The 12,759-nt window shown below is 40.1% G+C and overlaps 1 long non-coding RNA gene across 2 annotated transcripts in view; it reads left to right on the top strand.

Annotated features, from left to right (window-relative positions):
• LOC140910543 (uncharacterized) overlaps positions 1–12,759 on the top strand; it is a 57,170-nt gene that overhangs the window by 25,891 nt on the left and 18,520 nt on the right. The window contains exon 2 of one of the 2 annotated variants that reach the window (XR_013635714.1): positions 723–911. This is a non-coding gene — a long non-coding RNA (uncharacterized LOC140910543). Of the gene's footprint in view, positions 1–7; positions 912–12,759 lie in introns of those variants that run through there. The other variant, XR_012158641.2, reaches the window with a different exon arrangement.

The raw sequence follows: 12,759 nt of genomic DNA, 5'->3' as shown, positions 1-12,759 counted from the left end.
TTTCTCCTTCCATCTCTCTCCAGTATCAAAGCTGCAATAACAATTTTCCTGCCATTTGCTTACTACAAAATAAAAAGGCAAAATATGGAATAATGTATTTCCTGTCTTTTGCCTTCAACATTTGTTCCAAGACTTCAAAAATATAGAATATTGAATTCATAATGGCAGCTATAAGCAGAAACACATCTTCATGAAACTCCATTTTGCCTAATTTAGATCAATACACTGAGAACCAATTACTTGTCTACTTTACATTATAAAAACTAAATAGTTGTCAACATTGGTTTAAAAACCAGAATTTGAGTTACACAGGACAAAAAAGAGCTGTAACCTTTAAAATGTATTTGTATTGCGCTCTTAAAATTCGGAAGTTTCTGAACCAAATATATTCAAACTCAGGGGGGAAATTTCTTTAAGACTAAAACCAAAGTGTATCAAAACTTCACCCTGAAAATTTTTTTCCCAAAGTTTTAAGAGAACAAATACAGAGGTTCATAACAATGCTATATCAACTCGTTTAGCTGTTTTGTTAATATAATGCTATGTGGACGTCTAGAAAAGTAACTTAGGAAATATGAAAATATGTTAAAGGCCTGGTTATTCTTTCACCTGAACTTTAGCGGAGCTATTCCTAATTAATAAAGTTACTGAGTTACATTGGTGTAAAAATATTGAGAGAAGAATAAGGCTCTTGAAGTGTAAATGAAAATGATTTTTTTCAGCACAAATTTAGAACAAGACACAATATACGGTACATGGAAAGCACAAAAAAATATTTTGGACTACTTTTTAGGTAGAACTATTTGAAGTGGAGGAATACCAAGTTCTAGACAGGCCATTTGCCAAAAGCTGGTCAGGCAACAACACAGAGGTAATGGAAAGATGTCCTTCCTTGGGTGTATGAAATAATGGTATGAGTTATTTAAAAATAATTTTCTTGCATTGTAATTGTTTATTTAAATGAAGTATCTGTCAACTAAACCTTTTAAAAAGAAGAACCCACCCTAATCATCTATAACAGCTTTTTCAAATATGTCTACAGTAATATCTGACTTGTGGCAAGACACCAAATAGAAAAGGCAGTGAATCAAAGGAAGCTGAAGTAAATGTATAATCAAAACTAAATCTAACAGCATTTGTAATCATGCATAAATGGAGATGCAAGCACACAATAAGCCCTGGAGAACACATTTATCAAAAAGACAGAAAACTTAAACAGTGAAACAGACATCAAGTGTAAGATAACATTTAGAGTTATCTGTGATATTGTCATGTTAAAACAGTCTCTCAAGTTAAAAGGAATTTATATCCTCCAAGGAAGCTGGCTTCCTATTTGTGTGTCATCATGTGTTCAAAACCTATCCACAAAGCCGTGACTCCAAAGACCGCTTGGCAACTCACAAGCATGGTATTTTCCAAGTGCTCTGTATTATAGTAGTGGCATCTTTCATCAAGCCCAAACCAAAAATTTCTCTTGTAAGCTTAATTTTCTTTGATTTGCCTTGATTGCATTTTTATGGATAATTTATCTTTAAACAACAAGATCCTATTTCTATTGAAATATATGCATCCAACCACTGCCTTCCAAATAAATTTAACAACCTACAGACTAAAAATAAACTTTTGAGTGATACTGTATTTTCTTGGGAAGCATTAAAGAGTATTTTCATACAGACTCAACTTTTCCTCAAATTATATTTCAATTTGTCACAAAAATGATAGCTGGAGCCACTCACTAGCTATTAAAATGGAAAAGGGACAGGCAGAGTTTAGTATTACACTGAAATAAAGAGCAACTATCACATGGCAGCAAATTTTATTACAACATTTAATATTGTATTCAAAACCTGATTGTAATCAAAAACTGCCAATCCATTATTCTGCATTGTTTTTCCAGTCAATGCTAACTATTACCAGAAATCCCTGAGTTAACGCACAAAATACAGGACCCCAACTTCAGAGGCAAGTTAAGCACAGAGTCTCACCAGTTTGTAATCCCTTCAGTGTATAAATTACATTAAGACTGACTCCTTTAGACACATTCAACATGTAATTTAACCATCACCTCTCAACTTGACCTAGTGCCTCTGATACAGTGACAAAGTAGCAAAACATTTTTACAGTATGATCACTAATGGAAGAAAAGCTGCAGCCACTGTAGGAAAAATAGCATAAAGCCCAACTCTGCTTTCCATCTCGCAGAGCCTCCTTTCACAATAGGGCAAGTATGAGAAGTTAGCTGGTGGAGCAAATGCATGTTAGTAGTATTACCTTAAGGGCCTGAGCCTGCACTTACACAAGGTGTAAATTAGGTAAAGAAAAATGAAGAACACAGTGTAAGCCAGGAAGAATAATGACCTAAGAGACCATCATCTAGTTATTCATCATAAACTGACCATTTATTCCAGTAATATCTGACCTGTTGTTCCAGAACCCCAATCAGCTCAGGGGGGGGTCTCATGGAGTCCATGGGTTTTATCAGAACTTTCCTCACTCTTTCAGATCTTAGCACTTATATGCAGTCAGGTTTCTAGATAATACCTGCTTGGTAAGGATTCAAACCTATGAGTTACCTCCATTTATCCTGTGAGCATTCAAGTCCCCAAAACTATGTTGTTTACTCCATTTTTTGTGTTTTTCCCCCCAACAGGATACTGTATACCTTTCTATTTAACTCTAAAGCATTTACTTGTGCAACAACTAAAACTACTCATTTGAGTGAGAGCTGCAGGAATAGGTCTTATGAGCAACTGCAGAGAGCTGGGAGGTGAGATGGAAACGAAGAATCTCATAGACACTGCCCAAATTCCTTATAGAAGTCTCTTGTCCCTGCACATGCATGATGTATGCTTTATGATCTTCTGTCTTACAAGTTAATAAAATCAAGCATAGTTGCCTTAGAGACAGGTTAGCTATGGTATCAACTAAAAAATAAAGTGCTACAGGGAATTTACAGGAAAAATGGACTTAAAATGTTCAGGACCATCTGAGCCAACCACCCACCCAGTATAAGTATATTTTGGCAGTAAAGGTATTATTGTTTCCCTGCCCTTACTACATAATGTTTTTCCCTTAAGTCAATGCATTTTTAACTGTGTATCTGGCTACATTGCTAAAAGATGTGTCTGAGGTAGAGAGATCCAAAATATCTTATTTAAAAACGTGTTGCTCTGGGCTATATCTTTTCCATAAGCATCTCTTAATCATGACTAGATAGAACTTATATTCATCACTACATATTAGATATTCAGAGGCTACAGTGGTCAGTTTAGGACCATAACTTCTACAGTATATTCTTCAATACTCCAACCATTACTTGTTATGTTGTGTCTCTAAGTTGTTCATTCACGCACAGTGCAATACAGCAATGGAGAAACAGATTAGAATTTAGCCCAAAATATAAACAGTCAATATTACTTGAGTTTCCATGAGACTGGGGGCATAAGTAGAATGTAGCTGGGGTGGTAGAGTGATGGCTTCCCAAGTCATACTGGCTGCATAGGTTAGAATTCAGTATGGATCTGGCTCTAGATTGCAATACGTCATCCAGGTCAGTTATCTCCAATGGACTAAGGAAGAGGTATACTACATCTGTTTTATCACTTTCATATGATTTGCAATTTCCTGTTCACAACAGTGTTTCCTAAGTCATCTTCGTGTTCTCTGTTCAGTGAGCTAGATCAGTGTCTTTGGGTTTATTTTTCTGCAAATTAAACTGGGAGAGCAAAACCTTTTAAGAACGAGTGAAGTAACAACTAATTTTACTTTGTGAGCTGTCCCACTGAAAATACAGTGAATCCTCACAAAGTACTACTCATCATGAGTAAGGATGAGAAAAGGACCATTTCAGTGGGGTCTCCTTCAACAGGATCTGTCCATTTAAGAAACCTTTCTTCCAAGTTCAAAATGGGGATGGTTATTCTCTCCCACTTGCTACCTGTACATGATTCATGGCCAAACAGCTATCCCTGCCCCCTAGTCCGAGAGGCCTCAGTTCAGCAGCAATTCATTGGTGCTTTTTGCAGCACAGTCCAAAGAAAGCAAAAGTAATCAAAGAAGTCGGCTTTCTCCAGCCAGTCCTCTCTAGTGAAACAGTCAGCAGTTCAATCTATCCACGTTCTGCGCCTTTTGCTCCTGACTCAACCCATTGCCGGGTCCTTCAGCTTGAGAGCTGTTTCCTTGGGGATCTTAGGAAGAGCTTTCTCCAAACTCTTGTAACCTCTATTCTCTGAAATAGAGCCTCCTCACAGAGAAGTTAGAACTCATCGCATCTGGTCCACTTCTTGCCTCCTCCAAACCCTACTGCATCCAGACAGGGATTATACACCTCATCACAGGGCCACACAATCTGGTCAATACATATCTGTCTATGGTAACCAACAACTTGAATTTCACCCATCAGGTGATGATAGCTAATGCTGTATGTGGATCACAGATTTTCACAGCTCCAGTTGACCACCTCTTCTTGGCCACTTGCCAGATGTCAGGGACTGTGGGTCTCAAACCCTAGTCCACAAGGCTGTTAAGAGTTAGGCAGCCCCAACTTGCCACCCAGTGACCTGCTGACATGTGCTAGAATAGCAGCTGAACTCTAGCAGTCCTGGAATCTGATTGATGGAATCCCAGGGGTCGTGATTGGTCCCCAGATGCTATTTAAGCCAAGCACAGGAAGAGGAAGTTGTCCATGCAACTGGGTTCTCCCTGCTTTGGACTGCTTCCATTATGATACCTGTTCCTCCTGCCTGCTGCTGACCTCCTGGTAAACTGATCCTGCCTGCCAAACCGGATTCTCAGTTTGCCCTTGGCCTGTCTCAGATGCTGACGACCTGGTATTGGACCCAGTCTGACTCCCAACTCCTGCGCTGACCACTAGGTCACACCACCCACATCCCAGTCATGACACCAGACTACTGAGAGAGGACCCAGCTGCTGGATACTATGTGTTAAGCATCCGGAGTCTAAACAGAGCCTACATGCTGGGCTGGTGCTCGGGTCTCCAAGCACACTTTCGAAGTGCAGGTCCTCTATTGGGCACTCGATACTGAGAGCTTATACCATGCAGCCAACTGCCCAGCACTTGGAATCAGCGCTAGCCTCTCAGATTTCCCCCACAGCTTAAACAAACCCACTCTCAGAACTGCACCTGCTGGGGTGAGCCTTCTGGTTTATATCTTCAAGACTGTTCAGCTTTTGTACCTAAAACCACTAAGAGACAGTTTGCAAAGGACTTGAATACACCACTGATTTTTAATCATATGAGAAACTACATATCTATATAACAACATTCCATAAATGTCAGTCTGTGTGACTTTGAAGCCTGAAGTGTTTGAGTCGGTAATGGAAACAGCAGCAGTATTTTTGGGAGCTCTTTTTGTTCAGAATATCACTAGGTTGAATCATCGTTGTGTTTCATGATCTGTTACTATCCAATTTTTAAGTTCTCAGCCATTTCACGCATGTGACTTCATGAATTACACCTGTGCAACAGCATGGACTTTCAGTTACTAGCACAAAAATAATAAATCCTACACAAATTTCCCTGACTCAGTTTCCTCACCACTCTACAGCATATTTTGGGCTGGGGTCAGGATCTGGGGCTGAGCAGCAGCTTTCTGTTGCAGTGCATCACTTCTGTGCTGAAATATTAAACCTTGTCTCCCAACTCTGCTACTCTAAACTTGACCAGTACATCCCATTCCTTTCTCCAGCCAAAATTTCCTATCTCTCTTCAAGTTTTTCTAGGTTATATGTCCTATCACCCATTGTTCTGCTGTAACTTTCAACTTGCTACACTTCCTACAGACCAAGCTGACCGAACTGGTTTCCCAACTCAGGCACCTTTCTTAGCATAACTATTGTGTGGTCAAAGCAAAGTACTCCCTATTGTTCTCAGTCTGGGGAAGACATGACATAACCTAATCAGCAATAGAGGAATCCACATAGAGGTTCATGATACAGCAATTTTTCATAGCAACAACTTCATAATATGAACCAGAATTCATAAGCTGCACGTACAGATTTCCTAAATCATTACACAGGTGTAATTATGTTTTCACTGGATCACTTTCCATAAGAGGCAGGCAGTCAATTTTAGCACTAATTGAAGCTTCCAAGCATGCTTCACAGTTAGTTCCAGTTAGACTACAATGAAGTAGTTTAGCAAAGAGGTATCAAAGAAGTGTGATTGTGGCAATGTCTTCATTTGAAAGGAGCTGGCTAGCTCCAGGTCCTTATCTCTACCAAATAATTGGAAAGAAAGGAAACAGCTCCATCTGAATCAAATGAAAATAAGTCTTGGAATACACAGATGACACTAACCTATGCTAGTTCATGGATCTTCTGCAGCAGCTTCGGATACATGTTGAACAGGAGAGATAAGACTGATCTCTGTGCCATTCTGCAGCTGTGGGCTTAGGGGATGAAGAGTGACTGCCCATAACTACCTCTGAGAACTCTCTGACAAGGATGAATGGAACCACTTTACAGTAATCCCATATCCATGACCACTTCTTGGTTTATGATATTGAATGCTGCTAAAACGTCTATGAGTGATATACTAGCAAGGAGATTTCATTTCTCTGTTCATTGCCACAACGAGATACTAAATTGACCCCAGAGACTAATGCCATTTCCATGTAGTCTCCTGGTCCGAAGCCTAATTTATCAGTATCGAAAGAATCAAAGGATGCCAGGTGCTGTTGGAGTTGGCCTACCACCACATTTCTCAATGATGTTTACCATGAAAAAAATAGATTAGCAATAGGGCAATAGCTGCCAATGACATTTAGTGGAAAGACAGTTTCTTGAGGAACTACACCACTACCTATCTGAGGGCTGCTGACAAGTTGCCCTTCCTCGAGTCAGCTTTTATGATCCCCATTAACAACAGGCCCAGACATTCTCAATTGTTTTTCCACTAGCCACAAAAGGCATGGATCCAAATTGCAATTGGTCAAGACAGTTTCACACAGAACATCTAAAACCTCTAACTGAGACTGGATGATGCTACCGATCAACAGAGATCGAATTTTGAAATATACTGGTTATGTGAGATTCCCCATATCAGTTCCATTACCAAATCATCTGTGCTCATATTTTAAATGGTTCATCAGCACCACAGGCCAAATCTTCTAGCTTTATTCAGCTGAAAGACTCCAACTAAAAAGTGAATATGCAGTTTGCAGAAGTAAGGAATGCAGCTCTTATATATTCTTTTTTCTCCAAAACAGACAAAACATGTTTCTGCTCTACAAAATAAATAAATAATAATATATTTTGTCAAAGTCCACTGATTTAATACCCCACATAGTTAGTGTTACAATCCTGGATGAGCCCCACCTCCTCGCCATTCACCAGGTTGCTTTACTTGGATCTAACCTACCATATGGACCCCATGTACTCTTAGCATGGCTTGGTTTGAGCAGAATCTAAGCCAGGTCTCTGGCTCTCAGCATCCTCTTGGAACACAGATCCTTCTTCTAGCTGCCGCCACCACCACCACAACAATCACCATACACCCTCTTAGAGAAATGAGACTCTTCCCTGAATTGCAATCCGAGATGGAGGCAAAAAGAAAACAGTGAAGGCAAATTAGTTTACACTTAAGATGGCATTCACAAAACAAAATAGAGTGTATAATTTGATATGTGCACAGACATAGATTAATCTGTCATAATTATGTTGAAGTATGTTTTGTCTCTTAAGAAAAAAAAAGTAACTACAAATACCATGAGTGTTATAACTAGTAGTACCACTTCAGAAGTTTCAGATAATACAAAGTCTAATTTTTAGAGCAGATGGAAGCCAGAACTCCTGGACTATTATTTAACAATAATATGGAAATTCATAGGGAGCCCATTGTGTTAGACACCATACTGACTGCAATGGGGTGGCATCCACCTCTCATGAGCACCCCCTTGGCTGAGTGAGGGTGCCTGCCCTTTCTCTCTACCTTGTAGTGAATCTTCAGCAATTCAGACCTCTGACCAAGTCTCACACAGTCTGTATATGAAACAAAAAATAGATTAACTCCTTCTGGGGTATACATCCAACAGGAGGCCTATCCCAGTACCCCTTGGTTGGTCTTCCTTCAGCCCTAACTCGGCTAACAGATAGTCCCTCAATCTTCAAACCTCAGGGTCTTTTCCTGGCTGAGTCTTGCTCCCCTGGTCCCTGCCAGCAACTGCTCTGCCTGAGGTCCTGCAGGTCCTTCAGCCATCCAGAAGCACTATGTTAACTCCTCTGGCTCCAGGCAGCAACTGCTCTCTGCTCTGCACTACAGCTATTACATTGACCGCTGGGTCCAGGTTGGCTACTGCCTGCAGACCCTCTGATTGGCTGCATCCCATGCAGTCTCTCTAGGCTGCTCGGAGGACTGATTTCCACTGCTCCTTTCTGGGATGGGGTGTGATAGGATCTTGAGGCATCCAGGAGGGGACCTCAAAGGACCTGATACACCCCATCACACTGACAAATGGCAAAAATAGTAAGCCTTTGGCATAGGGACCAAGTAGAAGATGAGAGACAACAAATGGATACAGCAGATATAGGGAGCACAGGGTAATAATGAGAATATTTATTTCAAATTAGAAATACATTAAAAGAAGTACCCATCTACAGGCTCCAATTTCCCTACCAATTTTTCAAAATTCTATAAACAATACACAAAGCAACTAGCTTGCCTCTTCTAGCAAGCTTCAAAACAAACTCAGATATTACCAACCCCTCATATATTGGCCTTTTTCTCAATCCCCTTACTCCTCTTCAAAGGCCAGGTAAAACAATTGGGCTCTATGGCATCCCCTGAAAGTAGTCAAATCTGACTACTTCAGACCAGAGGTAGCAGGGCATTCCAGAGTCCTGGGGCCCTTATGAGGAAAGTCCAGGCAGAAGCATCCTTTCTATTATTGTCAAGGATAGAGCTAGTTGGAAAGGTATTTCTTTTTCTCTGTGGAAAATTTAATTGAACATGAGGAAAAAAAGGTTTGTTTGGGGGTTGTTTGTTTAAGTTGTAGCAGAAAATTTCAACTTTTCATCTAAAAAATGAAAACCGTTTCCCTCCCATTTTTCAGCAACTGAAAACTTTTACATTTTCAGATTTTAAGATGTAAAATTGAAACTGTTCAGGAATGCATATACATCCTACAAAAAAATGTTCATTTTGTAAAAAAAAGGTTTTGTAGGAAATTTTCAACAATCCCTAATCAAAAGGAATGTGTCATTCATGTGTCTACTCACTGCAATTGAAACAATCATGGGGAAAGAAGGTGATTCTCAGGTAGGCTGCTTCCAAGCCATTTCTAGTTTTATAGGTTAAAGTCAGCATCTTAGAAATCTAACCAGAAGCTCAAATATCATCAAATCTAGGAGTACATCTGTTGTGTGCTCCCTATAGAATTACATACAAAATCCTATGTTAAAAAAAACATGCAGTTTAAATAGAAAAACATGTAGAAGTTAGGAAAAGCCAGAATTAAGGTTGCCTGTGCAATATCCCCAGCTCCTTACCCCAAACCTGCCTCCACTGGCTCCCAGTCCTTCCCATTTCCTTCTCTCCCAGTCACTCCCTCTGGCTTTATCCATTTTGTCTCCTCTAAACCCCCACTAACTCCCTGTTCCCCTCATGCCACTATTTTCCCCAACTGTCACTCACTCCCAGACTTGTTTTCACCAGGCACCTCACCCAGTCTCAGTCGGTCTCCCTCGCTCTTGGGCCCCAGCCTCCTTGCCCAGCCAGTCCCAGTTTCACTCCCTGATTACTCATCCGATCTGTCATCCTGTCTCAACAGATGTCAGGTTCACATCAAAGCTAAATTTTTCCTCGTGGGCATACACAGAAAGATTGGGGATTTATAGGTGAATGGGTGGAATTTCCAGGTGGAAAGGTGGAGTTTCATGATATCAGTGGGTAAAGTGACTTCAGTGTTTGTGGGAGAGTTCAGTAACTGAAAACTTTGAGTCAAAATATTGTACTGAAAATTTTCAGATTTTTGAATTGTGTACTTTAAATGTTGGGAAATCACGAGAATATGGTCAGGTGCCAGAGACACCAAATACATGCATTAATTAAATAATGCGTTAGCTCTGCCAAAAGCAGGTCATCCATTTATCCTAATTCTCCGTTTGCACAATTTTACAAACTATACATTTATTTCTCTAGAATTTCTTTTATTTTTTATACCTAAAAGATTTTTTTTTTCATTTCACAGCTTTCCCTTTCACAGGTCACCCACCTGATTATTTGTCCCCATCTACAATATCTTCCACAAGTTAATTTTCACAACACTAACTACTACTCACAGCATCAAATTGTACCGAGGTCTCCAGAGAGCTGGCTAGTCCCCTCCTCAGTATTAGTCAAGCCCTGCAAGCTGCCTCTTGGATGTGCTGAGCATTCTTAACTCCAATTGACATCAGTGTAAATTGAAGGCACAGTGCCACTTGGAAGATTGAGTCCTTTGGGAGCAATTCACAGCAAAGCTGCTGCTAAGCTGCTAAGTGCCTGACATATCCTATAGCTACATTCAACCAATCAGCTATAGAAGTCAATGTTGTTCAGTGCATAAAATGTTCATCTTGCGAACTCTGGCATGAATTATCAACCAAGGCACAGCATACACCCTTTTCCTTCTTTTCTGGGCACAGCCCACCCCACCCTCTAATACCAGAGTAAGGACTTCACAATGGATTTTCAAACACTAAGCAAGATATACAGATACTTAGAGCTATCTGTGTGTATTTATAATCATGTACAATTCTTAACCCTTTATTGGTTGAGGTTAGCACAACATCTGTTAGAGACTGTGCCACTCAACCAAGTGCCACAATAGCTACACACAGCGGACAAGTTACAGTTATATTTAGGAGAATATTTTAGAGGTGTTAGTTTTTGGTTTTTTTTTTTAAGTAAGCATGGTTCTGCTGTTTTATTTTTCAAAATTAAGCTCTGGTTATACATTGAATTGCAGCTGATATTCTACTAATAACAAGACAAAAATCACTACTATAGGTTTTATTATTATTCAGGAAGGATATGAAACTATAATGAACCTGAAGTAAAATTTATATTTAAAAAAATCTTGTATTTAAGAACTTTTTTCTTTAGAGCCTTTTTCTAACACTGCTGCTATATTTTTATTTATGACCTGGGGAAAATTTTAGCTATGCTCTGAGTACCCCTAAAATCCTAAGAAACCTACAAGCAAAGAAACTTTTATCAGTACATCTGGAAGTGAAAAGGAAGTACCAGCCCATTGGACCACCACCTATTACTTGTTTGACAGTTGTGAGTAAACGGATGAGCAATCAGACAATGGGCAAACATGATGGGGTCATCCTTGCTGTAGACCCGTGAAATCTGATAAAGCACAAGTTTTTACAGCCTTGACAATTAAGTCATTCAGGAAGTAAGTGGAAGGAAGCCAGGCACTGTTGAGGAGTTTTCCCTCCTTCAGCTTTTTGCAAAGTGACTTGAAATTTTAGATAAAACAGTCTGTGCATCAACTCCGTTCAAACCCTAAGGACAAGAGAGGATTGATTGATTAATACCATATATCCTGTTTCAGTCTAGGTCAATGGTGGGCAGCCTGCAGGCTGCAGGACCCACCAAATTCACGGTCCATTTTGGTCAATTTCATGATCATAGAATTTTAAATATCAAAAAATTCATTATTTCAGATACTTAAATCTGAAATTTCATGGTGTTGTAATTATCAGAGTCCTGGCCCAAAGAGGAGTTGTGGGGTGGGGGTGGGGGGTTGCAAGGTTACTGTAGGGTTGCGGTACTGCTACTCCTACTTCTGCACTGCTGCTGGTGGTGGTGCTGCCTGAGAGCTGAGTGGCCTGAGAGCGGCGGCTGCTGGCCAGTAGCGCAGCTCTAAAGGCAGAGCCACCTCCAGCAGCGGCGCAGCTGAAAGGATGGCATGGTCTGATATTGCCACCCTCACGGCCTTCAGAGCTAGACACCTGGCCAACAGCTGTCGCTTTCTGGCTGCCCAGCTCTGAAGGCAGCACATAAGTCAGAGTGGCAATGCCATGCGCCCCCTAAAATAACCTTGCAACTCCCCTACAACTCCCTTTTGGGTCAGGACCCCAATTTGAGAAATCCTGGTCTCCCCCCATGAAATTGGTTTAGTACAGGGTAAAATTACATGACTATGAATTTTGTAGTGTCCTACTAATGATTCTGTTCAGACAGAGAAGTCAAATTACCCACTTTAGTACCTGTAGTGGTTTTCCAACAGGAATTGTCCCACTCAGAAAAATAAGATAAAATTAAAGTATGAAATGTCCCTCATCCCAATTCTGTTCCCTAAAATAACCTTAAAAATAAAATAAAATAACCTTGCAACTCCCCTACAACTCCCTTTTGGGTCAGGACCCCAATTTGAGAAATCCTGGTCTCCCCCCATGAAATTGGTTTAGTACAGGGTAAAATTCATGACTATGAATTTTGTAGTGTCTTACTAATGATTCTGTTCAGACAGAGAAGTCAAATTACCCACTTTAGTACCTGTAGTGGTTTTCCAACAGGAATTGTCCCACTCAGAAAAATAAGATAAAATTAAAGTATGAAATGTCCCTCATCCCAATTCTGTTCCCTAAAATAACCTTAAAAATAAAATAAAATAACCTTGCAACTCCCCTACAACTCCCTTTTGGGTCAGGACCCCAATTTGAGAAATCCTGGTCTCCCCCCATGAAATTGGTTTAGTACAGGGTAAAATTCATGACTATGAATTTTGTAGTGTCTTACTAATG

The sequence above is a fragment of the Lepidochelys kempii genome, chromosome 4 (genome assembly GCF_965140285.1).
Source record: "Lepidochelys kempii isolate rLepKem1 chromosome 4, rLepKem1.hap1, whole genome shotgun sequence".
Taxonomy (NCBI): Eukaryota; Metazoa; Chordata; order Testudines; family Cheloniidae; genus Lepidochelys; species Lepidochelys kempii.
The sequence above is the reverse complement of the archived record's forward strand: the minus strand, read 5'-3'. Positions and strand labels throughout refer to the sequence as shown.